The 23569-nt window shown below is 38.4% G+C and overlaps 2 pseudogenes; both read right to left on the bottom strand.

Annotated features, from left to right (window-relative positions):
- Positions 1-1022: 1022 nt before the first annotated feature.
- LOC127637670 (deoxyribose-phosphate aldolase-like) lies at positions 1023-10266 on the bottom strand (annotated as a pseudogene).
- Positions 10267-14250: 3984 nt separating this feature from the next.
- On the bottom strand, positions 14251-23553 carry LOC127637494 (DNA helicase B-like; annotated as a pseudogene).
- Between the last annotated feature and the right edge of the window lie 16 nt (positions 23554-23569).

Here is a 23569-nt window from a genome sequence, read left to right as displayed (position 1 = left end):
CTCCCGAGCGTTCCAGAGCTCCGCCTCCCGAGCTGTCTAGAGCTCCGCCTTCCGAGCCTCCCGAGCTGTCTAGAGCTCCGCCTTCCGAGCCTCCCGAGCTTTCCAGAGCTCCGCCTCCCGAGCTTTCCAGAGCTCCGCCTCCCGAGCTTTCCATGGGTCCGCCTCTCTTGGCTCTGCCTCCTGGGCCTCCAGAACCTCCCACAGCTTCGTCTCCAGAGCCCCTCTCAGCTCTGCCTCCGGGACCTGGCCCTGTCCTGAGGCTGCCTCCCAGGCCTCCTGGGCCTGTCCCTGTCCAATGGCCACCTCCCAGGTCCCCTGAACCGGCCTTTGCCTTGTGGCCAGCTCCCGGGCCACCCAAACCTGTCCCCTTAGTGTGGCCTTCTCCCCGGACCCCTGACCTAGTCCCTGTCCTGTGGCCTCCTGACCCAGTCCCTGTCCTGTGGCCTCCTCCCAGGCCTCCTGACCCAATCCCTGTCCTGTGGCCTCCTCCCGGGCCTCCTGACCCTGTTCCCGTCCTGTGGCCTCTTCCCAGACCTCCTGACCCAGTCCCAGTCCTGTGGCCTCTTCCCAGACCTCCTGACCCAGTCCCAGTCCTGTGGCCTCTTCCCAGGCCCCCTGACCCAGTCCCTGTCCTGTGGCCTCCTCCCAGGCCTCCTGACCCTGTTCTCATCCTGTGACCTCCCCCCAGACCTCCTGACCCAGTCCCAGTCCTGTGGCCTCTTCCCAGGCCCCCTGACCCAGTCCCTGTCCGGTGGCCTCCTCCCAGGCCCCCCAAACCTGTCCTTGCCCGGTGGTCAGCTCCCAGACCACCTGAACCTGTCCTTGCCCTTTGTGCCCCTCAGGACTTCCTGCCTGCCCTCTGTGCCCCCCTGGACTTTCTACCTGCCCTTTGTACCCCATTGGACTTCCTGCCTGCCCTCTGTGCCCCCTTGGACTTCCTGCCTGCCCCTCGTTGCCCCCTGGACTGTCTATCTGCCCCACGTTGCCCCCTTGGACGCGCATGTCTTGTCTCCCTTTGGTCTGTCTAATTGTCCCTTTTATCTCCTTGGTCTGTCTCTGTGTCCCTTGTGCCCCCCTTCATCTGTCTGTTTTCCCCCCGGGTCTACCCCCTCACTCCTTGGTCATTTTTTCCAGTTGTTGTTCTTGTGGGTCTTTTCCCCTCTAGGACCGTCTGGAATCCGGTCCTTTTGAGGGGGGCCTATGTTATGATCCCTTGTTGTCTGTCCCGTGTTTTCTTTTTCTCCCGTCTCTGTTCATAGTCCATGTCACGTTTTCCTTGTTGTCCGCCCCGTGTTTCACTGTCTTCGTGTTAGAACTACATTTCCCATGATCCCCAGCACTCATCACTGCCAGCCGTGTGTCATTGTGCTCACCTGATTGTAGTTTGTCATCATCTTGTATCCAGTGTATATATACCCTGTTTGTTCTCCATTCCCTTGTCTATCGTTGATGTTTGTGGACGCCTGTCTTCGTGCTCTTCCCCGTGTTCATCCTGCCGGTTCTGCCTTTCATGTTTTCCGTGTTTACGTTTTGTTTCCCCATCGCGGGTATTTCCTTTGTTTGTGTTTTTCCCGTGTAGTTTTCACTGTTGTTTAAATAAATCACTGCATTTGGATCCAACCCCTTGTCTGCCTCCTCCTGCATCGTTACATTATCACACTAAAATCATGTTAACATACATATTGTTTATGTCTTGTGGCTATACTTTTGGACCAGTGTGTATTTTAACATTAACGTTACAAATTCACCTCCATTGTAAGTGCCTCACATCTGGAATATTCCTTTAAGCTCACAAACAAACAAACAAACAAGCACCATAAAAAGTCCAAAATTAAGTTGTTAACCACTAATAAACTTCACCTCAGCCACAGCTTGTGTCCATGTCCAGATTTAAAAAAATGTCCCATTGATGAAACTGAAGACAAAATTGCACTGCTTCTGATGTGCATAGTAAGCGCGTTTTTTAAATCTGCATTAAACGTAAAAATAACAATAAACATTTAAAAAATAACAACATATAGGTGTGAAACAATGTGAGAGTGAGTAAATGAGAGAATTTTTCATTTATAACAGTTCATTGGCCATGGAGATTCAGGGGTTCACTGATTTTTCACAGATTTAGGCCAGAGGAAGTTCATGATATGCTGGATAGCGTCCAGTTACGTAGTGATAAATCTGCAACAATAAAGAGACAAGACATCTTTTTGTTCCTGTTGGTTAAACCGGTCTGAACACTTTCTAACCTCTTAAAAGCCTTGTCAAAAGGCAGCTACATTAAGCACTTATAATAGACATATACATAAATAAAGGAGCTAATCTATATCCAATTCACCACAGGAGTCTAAGGCCATAAAGCCACACTGTCTGAATAGCTTCCGTTTCCTGCCATAATGGCCACTAATGATCAGTTTATCACACCTTAAGCCAGAATAGACCAGCTTTGAGAGTGTGAAACACAGCTTTGGTTTAATTACCTGCCGCTCAATGTCAGTGAGCAGGCTGCTTGCTCCCAGTCGGAAAAGGTGGGGATTCAGCCACTCGTCTCCGAGCTCCTCCTTTATCAGAGTCAGCCACACCACTGACTCCTGCGCCATTCGAATGCCTCCCACGGGCTTGAAACCCACCTGAGACAGAAAAAAGACATTTCACTCAGGGAAAATGGTGGATAAAATGTATGATTTATGGAAAGAATATTGATTTACAGATACAATGGGTCCTTTACCTTATGGCCTGTCCTTAGATAGTAGTCACGAATGGCCCGAACCATTACTATGGCAATAGGGTAAGTGGCATTGACAGACTCCTTGCCAGTTGAAGTTTTGATGAAGTCAGATCCTAGTGGTTAAGAAGCACAGCAGACATAGCCTCTCAGAGCCAGACTTTTGACAATCGCATACAGTTTTGCTTACTTTGTGGCTTATTCTGGCCAAGAACCGCCCACTTTGACAGGAAGAGATTGTCTGCCAATTTTTTCCAGCAAATTTCAGGTATAAGTCACCGGCTAGTAGGTAAGAGACGAAGCATGCATTGGCATTTGGCTACACTTCTTAGCATTATCTAGCGTTCTGCGTATGCCTCAAGCACTAGGAAGTGTAAACAAGCTTGAAATCCTGATCATGCCCAGAGACGGCAATGGCAACACGTACAGTGAAAAAGAGTAATATTTTAATCTGTTCTCACCCAAAATCAATCGGATCGCTTCTGAAGACATAGATTAAACAACTGGAGTCATATAGATTAATTTTATTCTGCCTTTATGTGCTTTTTGTAGCTTCACTGTTTTGGTCACCATTCACTTGCATTGTATGGATCTACAGAGCTGAGACATTCTTTTAAAAATCAAAATTTTTGTTCTGCAGAAGAAAGAAAGTCATGCACATCTGGGAGACAGAGATGAGAGTAAATGATGAGAGAATTTTCATTTTTGGGTGAACTAACTCTTTAAGTCTGTGTAAACTCACCATTTCCAAGCATCTTATCTGTTTAAATATTAAATGATCTCATGATTTGGTAACAGACTGCTAAGAACATCCAATAAAAAAAAAAACAAATCGCATTCCCTCTAATTTCTTTCTTTCTCAAAAGTACTAAAATAATTGTTAATGGAACTGTTAAATTCCTTATGATTCCTATCAAATGATTGAACTATCAAATAACTACTTAGAATGCATTTTGCTGGTCACACTGATTAGTAATTGTAATGTTTTTGCCACCTTTTGTTCACTTCATTCTGACAGGACAAAGTTCACTTAAACGTGCTCTTAAAAACTGAAATGTCTTTTGTGAACATGCACATTTTTAGCACCTCCATTCAGGAGCTTTGGAGAGGTGTCAGATTTTGAACCCAGACAGGACATTAGTCGTGATGCCAGGGGAGGCTAGACAAGAACATATGGTCCCGTCTGCAGGGCACAGAGGGTGTGCATTCGTTCATCAATAAGAGACATCATTTATTTTCTTCCTCTCCTTCATAGCCAATTACGGTTTATCAGCGTTCCGATAAAAATAGAAGATAAAATGACGCTTCTAATGGATGAACCACAAACTGTGGACCAGTCTAACCCCTAGCACCCCAGTCCTGCCTGCCTTTCCTCATGTCTAATGACTGTTCATTACCGTACAGAACAAGATGAACATTTTCCAGTTCATTAAAGATATGTTTTATGTGTTTTTCCATTCTTTTTTGCAACCCCCACCCCTTCCGCCACTCTTTCAGTCTATTGCTCACCCTCTCCCTCAAACTGACATAATCCTTGAGATTCGTTCTGGGGAGTCTTAATTACACGATAATGGATAACGGTTATTAAACGCGGGCGACAGTAATGAAGCTCTATTCATTTGCGGCGGAGAGCGGGGACACTGCCGGAGAGCGTGGGAGTAAAATAGCTCCTGCATCGCAGATTAATAGGTGAAATTATCATTCAATTTCAGAAACCTCATACGCAATTCATAGGAACAAGGGGAGATTAAGGAATGAGCACTGCGACAAAAGCAATGCATTTTAATAACGATCCCTATCAGAGCCGCTGACAATTGGGTACAGTAATCGGCTTAATGTGCAAAGGCTATTTAAGCGTTCAGTCACTGGCCTTATGTGTGGGAGTGCATGCACGTGTGTATGTGTGGCCATCTGGATGTGGAGAGTAAAAAGGATGAACAATAGTGCCATACTGTGGACAGAACATCTAACTGAGCTTGATTTTTGTAATGTGCGCTTTAGTGTGAACTGTATAAGTGGAATTGTTTGAAAAGTGCTTTGGGGAAAAAAAACGTTATAATGACAGTCTATATCAAAATTGTCCACTTTGCTGTGCTTCGGAAACAACTTTCTTTTTCGTAAGATGTCACCAAGCCCTCTTACTTTTTAACCCCTTCCCCTCTATTCTTGCATGGAACACCCATATGATCCAATCAATTCCAGATGGATAAAATCATCAATGAAAGTCTTGTTTCATTTGGAAATTAACATTACGTCACATTAAGAAATCATATAGGATATGAAGGTTATTAAATGTTGACTATAAAGGCAAGTGGATTTAATCTATATTCATTAAGACTCCTTTAGACCATCTGTGAGTCTCAAGCAGGGCTGGACTGGGACACAATTTCAGGCCGGGAAATCCTACACCCATCCAGGCAATCCTATGCACCCAAATAAAATTTAGAAACACGGACAACCTTGTTTTTTCCCCCCTAAATTACATTTATTTCACAGTATGACCATAACATAAAAACATAAACAACCAACCTAGAAGTAAAGCAGTCCTAATATCAAATGGGTCTGCACATAACGTACATACAAGCATTTACTCTAGAAGTCCAAAGCTGTTTGTAACTCTCTACTTCTCACTCATAAGTGTATATAAAAAAAGGAAATTTGAATTACCTTATTAAATGTATGCATCATCTTTCATGTCAAATTCTTACATTTGATCAATAAATTCAGTTATAATAATAAGACACTATAGGGCTATTACCCATCAAAATAAAAAATGTGCACTGCAATTACAACTGCAATAAATAATGTTATGAGATTGATGTTTTAAATAAATGTTTGAATATAAAAAAAATGCAATACTTAAACATTAAACTAAACCGCCAATAGGTGGCGGCAAGTGACCGTCTTAATTATTGAGTCATTCATACAAAAGATTTGTTCAAAACGCTGAATCATTCAGTAACAAAACACTGCTGTAGCTTTCCTTTGGAACTATTTTAGTCGGTGAAATAGAACAAAAACAGTTAATATGGTTTGTGTCTAAAATGTAAGTAACTTAATAATAAATATGAACTACGCTACTTGTTTATTGGACAATAAATTCAATGTAACATTTTCAATCGTGATAATATTCAGCAAAACAGCTCGATTAGTTGTGTTATTTTAAACTAAATCATATGTTATTAATAAAAAAAAACAACATTTAGAATTTTTACCTCAGTACATTTCTTCTGTGAGTTTTCTGTGTGCACTCATTTGTTTTGATTTCTCCACGAATGTAACGTTAGACAGGCGCTACCGCTTACATTTGCTAGCTAAGTTAACGAAGAAACAAGTACAGTATTTACAGATGAAACTGACCTGCACTTGAAGCCCTGAACAGGTCAGTAATTTTGCAACATTTTGCTGATTCTTCTTGGAGTGCTTTCTTTTTTTTTGTCCTTTCCCTCTCTGCTCCACCTGGCCGTTTTCTCTACATCATCGGGTGCTGCTCGCATTTTCTGTTTAACCGTTTGTCTGAGGCGTAAAGTCGAATCGTAGCCTTGCCAGTCAAGACTAACAGATTCATGATTTTTTTTTTATTATTGTTATTAATATTAATAATAATTTTATTGAATGACGAGTTCAAAAATGATCACTGGTAAAGGTAGTAATATAAAATAATAATAATAAAAAATATAAAATAAATAAAAATAAAAAACAAACCGCTGGCTGGCAGCAGGCCAACTTAATCGCCATGCCAGCGTGAATTGTCCCGGTGTTCCCGATGGCCAGTCCGGGCCTGGTCTCAAGTCTTAAGGCCAATTTATACTTCTGCGTCAGAGCTATGCCATAGCCTGACATGCGCCTCTCCTGCTGTGAGACAAATCCCCCAGCATGACAATTAGGTATCTGAGGTAGCACTGCATTTTCTCCAAGATTATTATAAGATTACATTGTATTTGTACTTAAAATCAGAAACATCTGCTGTTTTTATATTCTGTTTATAATGAAGTTAAAAACAATCTGTTTACAATTTATAAGCTCAAAGCTTTTTACTCTCTATATATTTGGTGATACAATATTTGTTGTATTCTACTTGAGAACGTTCCAATCTGCACAATGTTTTGACAGTATGGTGTACAGTAAATAATACTATTTCATAAGTTATGAAAATGGAACACTTCTGATTGGTCAGCAATTAAAAAAATGATCTGTTCAGAGTTGGTTATATTGTCTATATCCATTGTAAACTCAATTGCATCTCAATTTTATAATTACACACATTTTGCATTGGTGAGCAATTATTAAATGATTTGATGATTTTTGTATTCATTTATTTATTTATTGCTGCACATAGCGTCAAAAGTATGCCAAATGTATGTCAAGAGCAAGCTAACAGTATGTGTCTGATTTATTTTCTCTCTGCATGGTAGACAACATATACGATAAATAATATGCACCTAAATCTCAACATATTCACACACATTGCTTTTGTTTATTTATGAAATGCATAATTATATCAGAAATGAAGACACTTTCTCTCAATACACTAGCAATTTGGCTGTGTACTTGCAGAACGACGCATACACACCAACGCAGGATAGTGAATTCACAAGCGCTGAACCAGTGGTGCTTGTATGATGAAGAAGTATAACCTCTTGAGACTCGAGTGTGACTGCTGTGTGCATTTTTCCATTTTCCTTTTTGAGTTGTAACTAGAAGCTCCTGATAAACATGCAAAAAAAAAAACATTCTATTGCAAATAGTTTTCTTAAAAATGTTTGGCAACATATGTGGACAGCGGGAATACGTTGTGAAAATTGTAATAATACCAAGCTATAGAAAGTCAGCTTTTTTTAATCAAACTGTTTATGATGTTTTCAGGAGTGTTGGTTATTCATGTTTTTGAGACTAATTAGCATAATTAATTCTGATTTAAAATAATGGCAAGCATCATCCAATCACTGCCAACCATGTTAAAATAAACTAATACATTATAGATTTTTTATCTATGTACTGATTACCATTGTCCCATGTCTGCTATGAGTTGTTCAAACATCATCTGCAGCCTGAAACTAAACTTTTGATAGGATGTTTAGATTGAATGCACTTAGTTGCAACGAGAGCTACTATATAGGATGCTTCCTTGTTCCCCATTTAGTGAATGACATAACCTCCAGTGTGCTGTCTGTCTGCACTGGTCTCAGAACAGTTTGAAATGCACATTATTTTCATCCTAACTCCATATAAAGCCTCTGAAAGCAGCTTTTTCAGCTTTTAGATGAACCAATTGATTCTCAATATGAAAATGCACAGACTCTAATCTTTTGACTCAAACAGGTTTCATTGTAAAAATGTACTTAGGTTTCTTACCAGATGTAGTTTTATTGGCATTTCTCCTAATGACAAACTCTGCTGTGGTCAGTGCTATGTTGTTTTGTCATATAACATACGTCACATCATATGCGTCTAGTTTAACAATTTACTGAAAGCACAGAGCCTCCTTAACTAATCTTGGCCTGTCTGGGATCTTACACTTAGTGTCCTCACCTGCCATCATGGACACCAGGCTGGCCTTGTATATATTTTTGAAGGTTCCTAGCTCTCCCACTGCCAGGATAGTCTTCATATGAGCATTTCCACATGCTTCTCTGAACTGCTGGATCTCATCGTAGAGGGCTGAGATTAGAACATTGGTGAAAAAATAAATAACTCAGGTTTAGTTGTTCATGTTAATCAGTACCAAAACTAGAACTGAAGAAACAAAAACTATGGAAACATTATTTATTGTTTATATATAATGTAATACATTGACAAATGTCATGCAAACTGTACACACATTCCCTAGACACACATACCTGCCCATTGCCCAGTAAGTGCCAAAGTCCGGTTTATGACAATATCAATTTCCATAGCACCATCCTCCACAGCCATATGAACTTCCTCGAGACAGGTCTTTAATGGCGTCTGTCCAGCAGGGAAACCAGTGGCCACTGGAAAGCAATGGTATAGAAAAGTAATAGAGAATATTAGGTGAGACAAAGTGGTTGCACCCTCTCTAGGATGATGTGTAAATATAGAGAGATTTAGAAAGAGTGGTTTCAAATCTTTTATCAGATGCAACAGGAAGACTAGAATTGGCTGCCTTAAGAGATTTCACTGCATCAGCCACTCGTGATGGGTACACGCAGACAGCAGCAGTTGTGATGCCTGTAAGCACACACATACACACACACATGCGCATGCAAATATTGTCAGACAAAACTAGCATGCATTTTATGCAAGTCTGCAAAGGCAGCAACCAAAGAAAATTAGGGAAGGAAAAAAACTACAAAAACAATCAAATATTCTGTTAATGTCAGATGCCTCCGATTCTGCATACTGTTGATTTATTGAGTAATATGACTGAATTTCATTCAATGGTGTCACAAATGGAGCTTTTTCTCCCTCTTGTGGGCAGATGTATCACTACACATTTGTTAAACATCATCAATACAATGGAAGTTCCAACTATAGTTAGGAATGACAGGTTAAAAGCATCTAAAAAATGATTTCCTCCAACTGCCATTTGCATCTTCCATAACTTTGTAGTTAATCATTGAATGTTATTTTGTACTACTGCAAGTGCCAATTTGCTGAGAAAACTTTGGCACCTGTCTAACAGACCTTTGTCATGCATGTCCATACTCTTGAGCAGGTCATGCCGAATTGGCTGTGTGGCCTTCATGCACAGTCGATGGACGTTAGAGGGGGTGTCATCACCAGCGAGGGTCGTCAAATCAATACATGTGACTGCTTTCAGCAGCCAGGCAGCCTACAGCAGAGGATTATGATAGTCATATTATAGGCTACACTGGATTTTACAATGCACATAGCAATGCAGTGCAATGCAATCAAGATGATGCATAAAGCAAAACCAGTGATCAGGTGCCACAAATTCTCTGAACTATTTACCTGCCACTGTTTCTTGGCCACCTTGCATCCCTGGATTTGCTGGGCTCTTTTAAGAACAGCCTGAGTGTTGACTCACACTTTTGATACCCATGCCAGATCTAATAGAAGACAAGAAATAAGAAAACAAGGTTTAAAAAGATCAGTTTGGTTTTGGTACTCCCCTCTGCATGCTAAATGTAAGTCATGAGACACATGGGTCATGTGTGATTCATTAAGGAATGTAGTTTAGAAAACATCCTATAAAGAAAAAAAAGTTTTAGGCAATATGCACCTACAAAGGACATAAGAAGGTTCATTTAGGCAGTTCATAAATCTGGTCAGATGTACAGTAGTTATACATTGACCACACACAGCACAAAGTATATACTCTTTGTATTTATTATAAAAATCTTAGTCGTATAGCCAAAGGGACACCATTATCTGTGTAGATCATTATTCATTTGCAAAAAGTTTTATTCTGTCCACTGTTTTTATTTGAATTTAATTTTTTTATTAAATGCCCAGCCATTCACTTGAAAAAAAGTAGCGGTTTTACTCAATGTAAAACTTTGCTTTGTTTAAAGGAAAATAAAACGCTCACCTAGGTGCATTCCCGGATTTCTAGCAGACATAATGAAATATAGGCGAATGCATGAACTGGATATGACAGGAAATTTTGATCATCTGCAGCAACTCCACACATTGACAGCTCAGAAGACTTTGCTTCGGAGATACTCGTCACTGATACGCCCCGCCGAGCAATCTCAGCCAATCATTTTACAGCTTCGCCTGGGCGAAGTGATGACGTATTGTATTTACAACGAGGTTTGGCTAAAGACAAAATATATTTTAATTCAAAATTCCTTTATTTTTATCCCCCTAAACAACAGATAATTAACTTTTTTCTTTTATAGTAAAAAAGGACTTATATATCAATCCGTTTCTCACCCACACCTATCATATTGCTTCTAAAGATATTGTTTTAACCACTGTAGTCATATAGATTACTTTTATCCTGCCTTTATATGCTTTTAGGAGCTTCAAAGTTTTGGCCACCATTCACCTGCATTGAATGGACCAACAAAGCCTAAATATTCTTCTAAAAATCTTTGTTTGTGCTCAGCAGAAGAAAGAAAGCCACATCTGGGATGGCAATGCTGGTAACATAAAGTCTACCAAAAATAAATCTTCCATAATTAATAAATCCGTCTTAATTAGCTCCTCCAGTTTGGCTAAACCATCTGTATTATTCTGTTGTTGTTGAGGGTCCTCGCTGGAGACATCTGCTTTCAGGTTTGCGCTCCATCTTTCCCTTGCTTATTATTTCCATAAACTGGCCAGGCAGAAATGTTAGGACATATATCATGATTCCAGGGTACATGTTTGCAACTCTCACATGTATCCCAGAAACTGATGAGTCAAGACAAAATTTGCCACTGATTATGGTTTCAAAATAATTTAAAGTGCAGTATTCATCATATGTGCAAAAATTTATATTTAAGGTTTAGAATAGAGATAGTTCACCCAAAAATGAAAATTCCCTCATTGTGATTTTTAGTTGAATATCTCAGCTCTGTAGGTCCATACAATGCAAGTGAATGGTGAATAAAACCTTTAAACCCCAAAAAGCACAAAGTCAGCATAAAAAGACTCGAGAACCGATCAAAACAAAATCAAATCTTGACATCAGTCTCCTTGCAGATCATGATTTCAAGCTCCATTACACTTCCTAATGCTTGATGCGTGTACAGATAACTAGATGGTGCTAGGAAGTATAATCAAGCTTGAAATCATGATCACAGAGGAGACTGATGTCAAGATTTATAGTGAAAAAGGAGTAATATTTTTATCAGTTCTCACCCAAAACTGATTGGAAGCTGCCTTTACATGGTTTTTGGAGTTTCACATTTCTAGACCCCATTCACTTGCATTGTATGAACCTACAGAGCTGAAATTGTCAGACATCTGGGATGGTATGAGGGTGAGTAAATGATGGGAAAATATTCATTTTTTTTATCTGAGCACCTATATTTGACCTTAGCTTTGGCTCTGCTAAGTTATTCATTGACATTCTTGAGGTACATCTTTATACAAATGATATTGGTGATCCAACCTGAGTGATTGACATATGTCTTTGATCTGTTCAGACACAGCTTTATGCTTAAATTTAGAATCTTCAGAATCCTGCAGGGCATCCAGCACATTGACAGGCTCCACGGTCTTCGTGCAGCCATAATGTGTTTAAGTCAGGTCCCACACGCTTTGAGAAAGAGACACAACTGACTGGCCCTCTGACCTCAGATTAGTACGAAGGCTGAAGGAGTAGCTTTTGACATAATGCTTGGGCTTGTCTTGGCAAACTGTGTAGGAGATCCCCCACCAGGGATCACGTAAGGGAAATCGGCCTTCAACCCGGTACAAATTTTTACCGACCTTAAAATCCACTGAAAATGAAGGCAATAAGACATGCATTACACATTTGGTCACTATGTTTACAAGTAGGATACTTATATTACTTATATATATATATATATATATATATATATATATATATATATATATTTTTTTTTTTTTTCATATTTGGTTCTCCATAAGAGTACTTAAACTTTAATATTACTAAAAATGTTCAAACTTAAGCTGATCACTAGCTGCACAACATATTTATGTAACTGAAATGTGGGCTGAAATAAAAAAATAAAAAAAATGTCAAACATCAGACTATTATTTAATGTGCATATCAAACATGTATAAACTTTGTTGAATACAGAAAGCTGTTACTTTCCATTCTGGTTTGAATAATGAGCTGAAATGTTAGATAATTTATAGGTGCACTCTGTAATGTTTTCCCTCATTTAAAACGTTTTACTCCTAAAGAAATAGTCATTTTGAAACAGATATGTAAAGTCATGACCACTCTTGTGAGATGAAGACTTCAGTCATATCAGTAACCTTAAAAAGCTGTTTTATTCTACATGGAGAGTGTCCACTCATGGGAGCTGCCATGTTAGCATAACATGACCAGCTGAATAAAAACTATATTGAATAGTGGGATGTGGAACAAAGGAGAACAAATACATGATATTGTGTAATTCACTTGATTTACATGATAACAACAAAAGACCAAGACATCATTTAAACTTTAGAAAGAAAAAATACAGAAAGCATATTGCTTGATTGTGCTATTCATATTGTACTTACAAACATGACACAAGTCTCATATACCTGTGGGAGACAGTGGAACTAATAATATTGTCAAAAACACAATCAGTTGTACAATTTTCAGCACATAATTATTCACAATATAAAAAAACATTTACCTCTACATGGACCAAATATTTGAGACCATAAGTGAAAATGCTTCTATTTTGAATTTTTCTAACCTAATACATTTGATATATTACAAATGATAATATCAGCAATGTCTTTTTCAACAGTATATCCCTCTTTGATTTAATGGTATGCACTCAAGCTGGCATGAGCAAAATCTGATGATCCACTTTATCATGGTAACACTAATATCCTTTGTGCCTCAATAGTAGCAAAGAAATCCAACATTTTATACAAAGGACTTATAGTATACTAATAGTTTACCCCAAAATGAAAATTCTGTCATTATTTACTCACCCTCATGCCATCCCAGATGTGTATGACTTTCTTTCTTCTGCTAAACACAAATTAAGATTTTTTAAAGAATATCTCAGCTCTGTAGGTCCATACAATGCAAAGTCAGAACTTTGAAGGTCCAAACAGCATATAAAAGCATCATATTAATCTAAGTAATCCATAAAACTCAGTTGTTAAATATATCTCTTGGGTGTGGATGAGATCAAAGATCAAGTCCTTTTTACTATAAATCTACACTCACTTTCTCTTCCACATTCTACTTTTGTTTTTGGCGATTTGCATTCTCCGTTCATATCGCCACCTACTGGGCAGGGAAGAGAATCTTTAGTAAAAAATGACTTAAATATTGATCGGTTTCTCATCTAAATCTATCATATTGCTAACCACTAGAGTCTTATGGATTACTTTTATGCTGCCTTTATATGCTTTTTGGAGCTTCAAAATGTTGATCAACATTCACTTGAATTGCATGGACCAACAGAGCTAGAATATTCATCTAAAAATCTTTGATTATGTTCAGCAAAATAAAGTCATAGGCCTACACTTCTGGGGTTGCATGAGGGTGAGTAAATGATGAGAGAATTTACATTTTTGAGTGAACTATCCCTTTAACATGGTCATTGTCACAAATTTGCTTATTCGTTTAGTAGCCTAAAAGTAGTGCAAAAATCATTTAAGTAATTTAAAAAAGAATCATCTTTTTAATTCCAGGTTTAGAATCCTAGACATAAACATAAAACATAAAATAACATCAATTTGTCACTACACCCTATTGGCAGCTTTGTAAATAAATGAACAATTATGACAAAGCTACATTAATTAACTAAATGCATGTTTACATTGAACCCCAAATCTGAAATACAGTATAACCTCTGAAAATACACTAAATCAGATGAAATGCATCTGAAAGAAATAGAGTGAAATTTCTTGGGACAGCTGCCTTTCATGGGAATTCGGGGCTGCGGTCTGTAGTGGAGAACAGCTTCAGCCTTGAGCTGCCAAGTGGAGACCCTTCTGATGTGGTTTACTAAGACAAAAGGATACAGACTGCCTTCAAAAGTCTAAAACAGTACATAACTCATATTTGTTGATCATTTAGATTCAATTCTACTCAGTTTGTTACCTTTAGTTTTTTGCTTGGTGTACTGCAGGTGTCTGAGTGAGCCAGTCGTTTAGAGGCCCTGCTGCTTTCTTTCGGGGAAGAGCTGGTCGCTGCTGACAATGCTGCATCTCCAACATGATTGTACAATTCAGATACATCTTCATTCTGCATCATGCTTGGCTCATCACAATTCTCCATGGATGAGCAAGCATTACGTTTGCTGAGGGCAATTTCATCTTGTAAAGAGATTTGGGATGTTTCAAGATTTTGCTCATCTTCCTCCCTGTAGAGACGTCTTACATATGAAGGTCTGGAGAATGCCTGGGAGAAGCTGGGGGTATGCAGGGCCAATGGTGTGGACTGTGAAGGCCAAAAACCAGGACTGTTGCCAGACTGAGTTAGATAATCATCTCTTGGTCGGACAGCTACACTTCTGATGAGGCTACACAATCGTGTATTCCGATGGATGACTTGTTTCTGGATGGATTTTTCTATGTCAGCTTCTGTACCCACCACATACACGCGCTTTATACCCCGTGTCACAGCTGTGTATAGGTGCTTTCAGTTTTGACCCTTGCTATATCCATGCACATACACATAGTTTCTGCCTCTGATCCCTTAAGTGGAATGAGAACACATATTAGTTCAAAGAAGCTTAATGTATGAGCTTTTAAGATGGAACCCATATCTACACACACTGAGAAATTTAGGAACACCTGAAATGTATGCAATTTCCTGAAAGGTGTGAATGGTTCTTGCCCAAGCATGGCGTAGTTTACACTCTCTCTGCAGCTGCCTGTAGCTAGAAGTCACCAGCCGCCCGTTTTCATCATCAAGTGTCAAGTACCGATTTTTTTTGTCTGTTGCTCCCATATCCTCCTCTGTTACATCCTGTGAATGGATTAGAATAAAATGAAAACTGCACCAATCAATAACAAATTCATGTTATTATTACTTCTGTTTACCAGTTCATGTCCTTTGGAAATTACAATTTAATCTCAGTATAAATTCAGTCATTTTAACTGAATTTTGGAATAAAAGAAATTATAATTAAACATCAGTTCATAAAGACATTTCCCCCCAACATTTAACCTCTTTAATGAAGAAAATTTCTCCATTGCACAGTCGTTTTTTTATTCTTTTCCTTTTGTCTCTGGCTTTCAGCATCATCATTTGCAGCTTCAGCAGTATGACTGAAAGTCTCGTCTTTGTTCTCATCATCTTTGTCTGAGATGTAGCCATTTTTTGTGCAGCAAACTTTATCCCCCACTTGAAAGTTCAATTTATATTTGTGAGTCCTAAAGTAAACAAAACCAAATATTAAAACTTATTGTTAAAAAGGCAAAAAATAAAAGTAATGAAAGCCCACTAATGAAAGCATTGTGTTTGTTCATTAAATACAACAAATGCATTTTTATTTTTTTTGCTTTTATTTTAGTTTTATGTTTACTTTGTAATATGATCAGAATAATGCTTGCAGCAAAGCTCATTGAGCAACTGACAGATCTTCCTGTAAACAAAAATAACTTTTCAAGCTCAGCTTTTATTTATCATGGTGGACATCTTTAGCATAGTCTTACTAAAACAAAATCTGAGGGGTGTTCATCTCTATGGACATGGGTAGTATTCAACTGACAGGTTGAGGTCTATTTTTGTTATGGCCTTGGCTATGTTTTTGTGCTTCGTTATGGCTAGATACGGCTAGAATAGAGGGTGCTGCAGTCCCATGGGAATGCACGCAGACCTTTAAGCTAGGCTCAGTAAGGTCAATGTCACCTATCATTAATTGATCTTAAATGAGGTCTTACCTTGTGAAAGCCACAAATTGCGATGATGTATCATTTTCGAGTCCAGGAGCATTCTCAAGTAAGAATTTAATGGCATTCTGGAGATCTAAGCAGCAAAAATATGTTTGAAACGCAGATCAGTTAAATATTTCAACAGGTGTTTTGCTCATTACAGCTATGAGACAACTTCAACAGCTCTTTACAGTGTATTCAGACACTCTTTTTCAAATAATTCCAAGCCAATTGATTCTGTTATGTACAGTAATTCGAAATGGAAGATGTTCTAATAGGTCGGCCAGCTTGGTGCCTCAACAGTGGATTTGATTTCTTCTAGTTCCAATTACTCAAGATGGTGATTGTGGGCAGAAGAATTAAATAAAAGTGGTGGTGCAGCATAACCCTTTAGGATCTTGTATCTTAACCCACGTTATATTGTTCAAGACTGACCAATACACTTCAAGACAAATGGGTACTTTCAGAAACTTCCAATTGAGAACACACAATAATAAATGCTCCTGAGAAGAGTTCAGCAATGTTTTTTTCTATGATGAAAGCATTTCTTTGTCTGATTGTAAAGTCAGAACTTTTAAGCCACAGACACAACATGTCTGTGCATCTGAGGCATAATTATAATACACAGTGCAAATGCATTAAGCAACAATATATATACATATAACTTGAGTAACTAACTTATATTACATATGTTTCTGAAAAGACTAACAAAGATATTGCAAGTTATTCAAAATGTTATGTAACGGTTGACATGCCTGTCTTGAGACCTACAGGAATGTGTTTCCTCACTTACCATAATCATAATTTTCTCTAGAGATTTGGACAAAATAAACCTTTTGTCAGATGATGGCACTTTGAAGGATCTTGTCATGTCTATAGTGGCATCAAACTCCAATGGACTACAGCGTCTTTTTTCCCCATCTCTGAAATTCTAAGAGTTTATAGATAGAACAAGATTATGGCTGAAAAACTACCATTAAGGTCGAGCTAGAAATATCATTTAGATTTATTCAAATTGCACATCCAACAAGAACACAACCATGATAGAAATAGCAATCCAATCATAATAACTTGTTGAAGGAAACCTGGGAGGCAAAAAACAATTTATATAACCCAATCACACATGCTCACAGTCCAGCGTTTCTGACGATGAGCTCAGACTCGGCACGATGGTTGGTCTGCATTTCAATGGCAAAACGGATATCCCTGAGACCTTGAAACAGATCGCAAAGTGTGTTTCCAGGCTCAATGCTGGGCAACTGCCTCACATCACCTATACTCACAAAAACAAAGGAATCCAAAATGATACCAGAACAATAAGTTGTCCAACCAGTAAAATTAGGTTGCTGATAAATAACGCAATGCTTGTTGTGTTGTATGTATTGGCATCTGGAATATTTGCTTAGGTGTGTAGTAAATTTGTGTTTTGTCGAGACAAAAAATACATTTTCAGCCATGTCTGGACACTAAACTAAACTAAACATCATTATAAAATAGACCATAAACATTATATTAAAGGAATATTCAATGTTCAATACAAGTTAAGCTCAATCGACAGCATTTGTGCCATAACATTTATTACCACAAAAATATATTTTGAATTGTCCCTTAAATGCAACTATCTGGGTTCCAGTGAGGCACTTACAATGGAAAGTCATAGCCAATTATACAACTTTCATTGTCATTATGATGTAATGTCAACAAACCCTAAAACGACTGTAAAAATTACGATTCAAACATCTTTACAGATCAGATAATACACAATAAGTTTTAACAGAAGAACAAATGTAAGTGCTTTTATAAAATGATAAGCTTCACATTTCTCTTTAAATCCTTCAAAATATGACCCCATTCACTTCCATTGTTAGTGCCTCACTGTAACCTCGATTTGTGCTTTTATTATAGACAGAGGGATGAGTCAAAATAATTTTTTGTGGTAATCAACATTATGCCACAAATGCTGTCGATAGACCTTAACATGTACTGAACCTGAACATTTTAATTAATATGCAAGCAATATGCCCTTACCCAAAATGATGAACTTCTGGAGATGTGCATGTTTGGTGAGCATATTGAGAATGGAGTGAAGGATCTGAACAGACACCAGGCTTCCCTCATCCACCACCAGCACCTGCACATGTGAGAACTTTCAGTCCTCAGGATTCCCAAGACCATCTTTTTTTGCATTCATGAAACTCCATAAAACCTGACAAAAGAGGACAGATTTGCAAATGACTAGCATCAACTTCTTCCATAATTAAGGTGTTCATATATTTTTATTTGGTGATACCTGGATAATTTGGCTATACCTGGTGCATGGTGTATGCAGTGAAGCTGGTTCTCTTAGTAAGAAGTGAAGCAGCTCTCCTGTAGGAGCAGTGAGGAGAACTTCTACAGGGGCATTGTCACTGAAGCTTGTTTGTCTCTGCATGGCCACTGTGGTCTTCCCACAACCCCCCTTTCCACTGATCACCGTCACTGCATTTGAGCACATCATTTCTGCCGCTCGCACATGATCGGGGTCTAGTTCTTCAGTGGAACGATCAGGATCCATGTAGGCTGTGGAGGAAGATTCTTTGTTTGGAGAGACACTTTCCTCTATGCTTGAAGTAGAAGTCTGGTTAAAAGCAAGATCTCTCTGCTCCGACCCAACACCCTGCTCCAAGTCATTGTGTGCTGAGGCAGATGTTCTTGTGTCAGCATGAGGTTTCCTCAGCTGAGTCATATCGTCTTGCTCACAAGCCTTCACTTTTAATCTCTCTAGCTGAGCTCTGCGAAGAATCTCGCTCACATCCAAGTGGATCTTCCAGGGTTTTGCCTCCACCAGGCACCTCAAGCATTCAGCAATGCCTTTCTCGTAAAAGAAGAGGTTCCGAAGTGCCACCTTTCTTTTGTCCCTTATCAGTACACCCTGCTCCTCAAGGAAATGGACAGCTTTCCAGACATCCTCAACTCCGATCTCACGTCTCATCCACTCCACCAGCTTCTCCTGCTCAATGTATGTGCTGCCAGTGGCTCTGCAATATTCCTTCAGTTTTGTGTACAATAGTAAGGCGTTGCGCTGTAGCACAGGGATACTCCTGAACAAATCACAAAGCTGAAAGGCCTCCACCTTTGCTTCACACCTGATCAGATGGAATTCTTTAAACATGATCTGTCAAACGTTTGAGAAAATTTATTTAAATAACCATAACAAAAGGATAACAAATGTCAACAAGGGATAATGTGAGCTAATATCCAAAATGGTTCAACAACAACAACAAAATGCTCAGACATTGCATGTGCAATTAAATCTTACTTACAAAGTTGAAGCCCAACTTCCATACATCCTTAGTCTTAATTAGCTCATCCAGTTTGGCCAATACTTCTGTATTGTTCTGTTCCATCTTTCCTTTGTTTATTATATCAATAAACTGGCCTGGCAGCAATGTTGGTAAGTATTTCATGACTTCAGGGTACATGTTGGCAATTCTCACATGTGTCCCAGGGTCTGTGTTTTAAATTATTAAGAATAAGTACAGTAATTATGTTTTCAAAATCACTTATAATAGCAGTAGGTATAAGTTGTTTCGCTGGCTGCACACACACACACACACACACACACTTATGATGATTCGGATCATTTGATCTAATTCTTTTAACTAATTGCTCAAAAACAAAACAAAAACACTGTAATTACTTTTTTTCAAGAAATTACTGCATGCAAGTGATGCAAATAGGTAACATAGGTGGTCCAACCTGAGTAATTGACATTTGTCTTGAGTTGTTCAGCCAAGGCTTTATGCTCTAGACTTGACTCTTCAAAATCCTGCAGGGCGTCCAGCACATTGACAGGCTCCACGTATCGGTCTTTGGGCAACCACTCCATAAATCTGTGAACAAATAAGGGCTCAGCTCCACAAGCAGTAAGAAAAAGAGACACTAGTGACTGACCCTCTGATCCCAGATTAGTGCGGAGGCTGTAGTAGGGGTAGCCTTTGTTATGACTCTTGCGCTGGCCTTGGCGAAATGTGCAGGAGATCTCCCACCAGGGATCATGTAATGGAAAACATCCCACAACCCTGTAAATCTTTTTACCGACCTGGAAATTCACTGCAAATAAAGAAAAGTCATAAGACATGCATGACACATTAACAATTTGGCACAGGTATCTCTTCAGTTATGATACTGTCCAAAATAAGAATTGTTTCACTTTCAGGAATAAGATGAAACAGCAAGATGAGAATTTTTGCTTGTGTAATTTACACTCCTGAGACCCAGCCTATAATTTTTGTCCTTAGTAAAACTGTAGTTGTTTTTTCTCTTAGGACTATACTGTACATGCCACATTTCTTTAAAGGGACACCCTAGACTAGTGCCTGTATTTAATCAGTTTCTAATCATAATGAGTTCTATTTCATAGGAACATCTCATATTTTATATTTTAAAATAGATTTAATTTTTTAACCCTATTTACCTGTAGCATAACCTAGGTGAAAACGCATGTACCAAGTCTGATGTCTCTTAAAGAGGACATTAAAGAAATATCTTGCAAAAGAAAATCTTACCATGATTTGAAAAATCACCAAATTTTTCTTGAGATGTTTATTTATAAAACAAATACTTAATCAAATAATAATAATATAATTACAAAATAATACATCTATTGTTACAATTTTCATAAATTGTACTGAATTGTGATGTCAGACGTTATGAATTACAAAGCAGAGGAAGTTGTTATGGCCAAATCCTGAAAAGAGGGAATAGCAAAATACAATATAAAATTTTTATTTTTACACTTTTCAATATTTTCATTAAAGCTTTGTTGCAAATTATGAATTATTTAATTTTCCAAATAGGTTCCTAATGTCCAAATATATATATATATATATATATATATATATATATATATATATATATATATATCACACATACACACACACCGATGAGACAACTTTATGACTACTCACAAGTTACGTTGATCATCTCCTAACACGGCCACATGTCAAGGTCTGGGTAGATTAGATGGTAAGCAAACAATCAGTTCTCGTAGTTAACATGTTGAATGCAGGAGAAATGGGCAGGAGTAAAGACCTGAGCAACTTTGACAAAGGCCAAATTGTAAGTGGCCAGACGACAGGGTCAGAGCATCTCTGAAATGGCAAGGCTTGTGAGGTGCTCCCGGTCAGCAGTGGTGAGTACCTACCGACAGTGGTCCGAGGAGAGACAAACCACAAACCGGTGTTGGACGCCCAATGCTCAACGATGCGGGAGGGCAACACAGGCTCTTCCGTCTGGTCAGAACCGACAGGAGGTCTGTGGCACAAGTCACAGAAAATTTTAATTATGGTTATGGGAGGAATGTGTCACAACTGAGTGCCCATGATGACCCCGTCGAAAGTACCTACAATGGGCATGCAAGCGTCGGAACTGGACCTTGGATTAGTGAAAGAAGATCGCCTGGTCCGATGAGTCATGTTTTCTTTTACATCACATGGACGGCCATGCATGTGTGTGCCGTTTACGTGGGGAAGTGATGACACCATGATGCACTGTGGGAAGATGACAAGGACGGAGTGTGATGCTTTGGGCAATGTTCTGCTGGGAAACTCTGGGGCCATTCATGTGGACATCAATTTGACACGTGCCACCTACATACACATTGTTGCAGAACAGGTACACCCCTTCATGGCAATGGTATTCCCTGATGGCAGTGGCTTCTTTCAGCAGAAACATGCATCCTGCCACACTGCACACATTGTTCGGGAATGGTTTGAGGAACATTATGAAGAGCTCAAGGTGTTGTCCTGGTCTCCAAATTCCCCAGATCTCAATCCAGCTGAGCATCTGTGGGATGTGGGATGTAGACCAACAAGTCTGATCCACAGAGGCTCCACCTCACAACTTACAAGACTTGAAGGATCTGCTGCTAATGTTTTGGTGCCAGATACCACAGGACACCATCAAGCTTTTTTAAAACAAATATCCCCAGAAAACATGTTCGTGGACCAGTGATTGTCTTATTTTTTCGCCCCTCATGAGTTTGAATCCCTGTAATTTTGCAAGAACAAATCTACAAATTAGAAAAGAAGCAAATGTGTTGTTTTTTCAGTAACCATTTAGCGCTCTTGCCACCTGTGACCACACACAGCGTAGCCTGCCCTATATGTGACTTGTGACTTGTTATCTTTTTTCTTGCATAGCTGAATTTCAAACATTACAAGTAAACATGCTACTAAGACGGACAGAAAACATGCACACGTTCTTAAAAGGGAAAAATATTGACGATGGTTAGCCTATGGGATAGGTGTGCCGTAGACGTTTTTAGTAATAAAAAGTGTGCCGTGGCAGAAAAAAGGTTGGGAAACACTGGGCTAGACTGTAAGGTGTGTGAGAAGTGCCCAACAAGACAGTCACATCTTTGGCAAGTGCAACAGGAAGTGTGGGGTGAAATGTCACCTGAGTATCTGAACAAACTGACAGCTAGAATGTCAAAGATCTGCAAAGTTGTCATTGCTGCACGTTTTTTGATGAGAACTCTTTGAGGTAGTTTAAGAAGTTCTGATTTATTTATTTTTTTATTGTAATTGTTCACGTTATTAATGTCCTGACTATATATTGTGATCAGTTGAATGGCTCTTTTGTGAATAAAAGTACCAATTTCTTTCCATGAAAGCAAAATCTGTACATTATTCCAATCTTTTGGCAGCCAGTATATATATATATGTATATATATATATGTATATATATATATATATATATATATATATATATATATATATATATATATATATATATATATATGTATATATAGGCTATATGTATATATATATATATATATATATAGGCTACAATACATATATATACACACAAACATATACAATTATTGTTATGTTTATTATGCACTAAACACTATATCGACGTTTAAAAGAATGACATTGCTGTACTTTACTTTTATTAAAACGTTCACTATTTAACAGACTGATTTGCTGCAGACACTGTCCACAGAAATATTTTAGCTTATTTTTATGATTTACGCATTTCAATATCATATAAAATTGATTTGTGTAATGTTTAACCAAATCAAATTAATACAATTTAAAATATATATATATTTTTGTATTTTATAAAGATTATTTAAATCAATTTGATAGAATTTTGTTAGTAAATTGAAATTTTTTGTGTGTGAGAAATACTTCTACCTTCTTTTGAAGATGGTGCGCAAGATTTAAATATTTTCCCGCCAGATGAAACGGAGTCCATTTCACTCATATCCATGAATTCAGGCTATCCATATCCTCTTCTTCATTTTCGCTTTCTGTATCATCATCCTGGTTTGACTGGTCGTCATCACGTTCCGATAGTATGTAGCCGGTTAAAGTTTTAAATACAGCAGGAGAACTTTGACCCGCCATTCTGAATTGCGTTCGA

The sequence above is a fragment of the Xyrauchen texanus genome, chromosome 45 (assembly GCF_025860055.1).
Source record: "Xyrauchen texanus isolate HMW12.3.18 chromosome 45, RBS_HiC_50CHRs, whole genome shotgun sequence".
Lineage (NCBI taxonomy): Eukaryota > Metazoa > Chordata > Actinopteri > Cypriniformes > Catostomidae > Xyrauchen > Xyrauchen texanus.
Note: the sequence above shows the minus strand (reverse complement) of the source record. Positions and strands in the feature narration are given on the sequence as shown.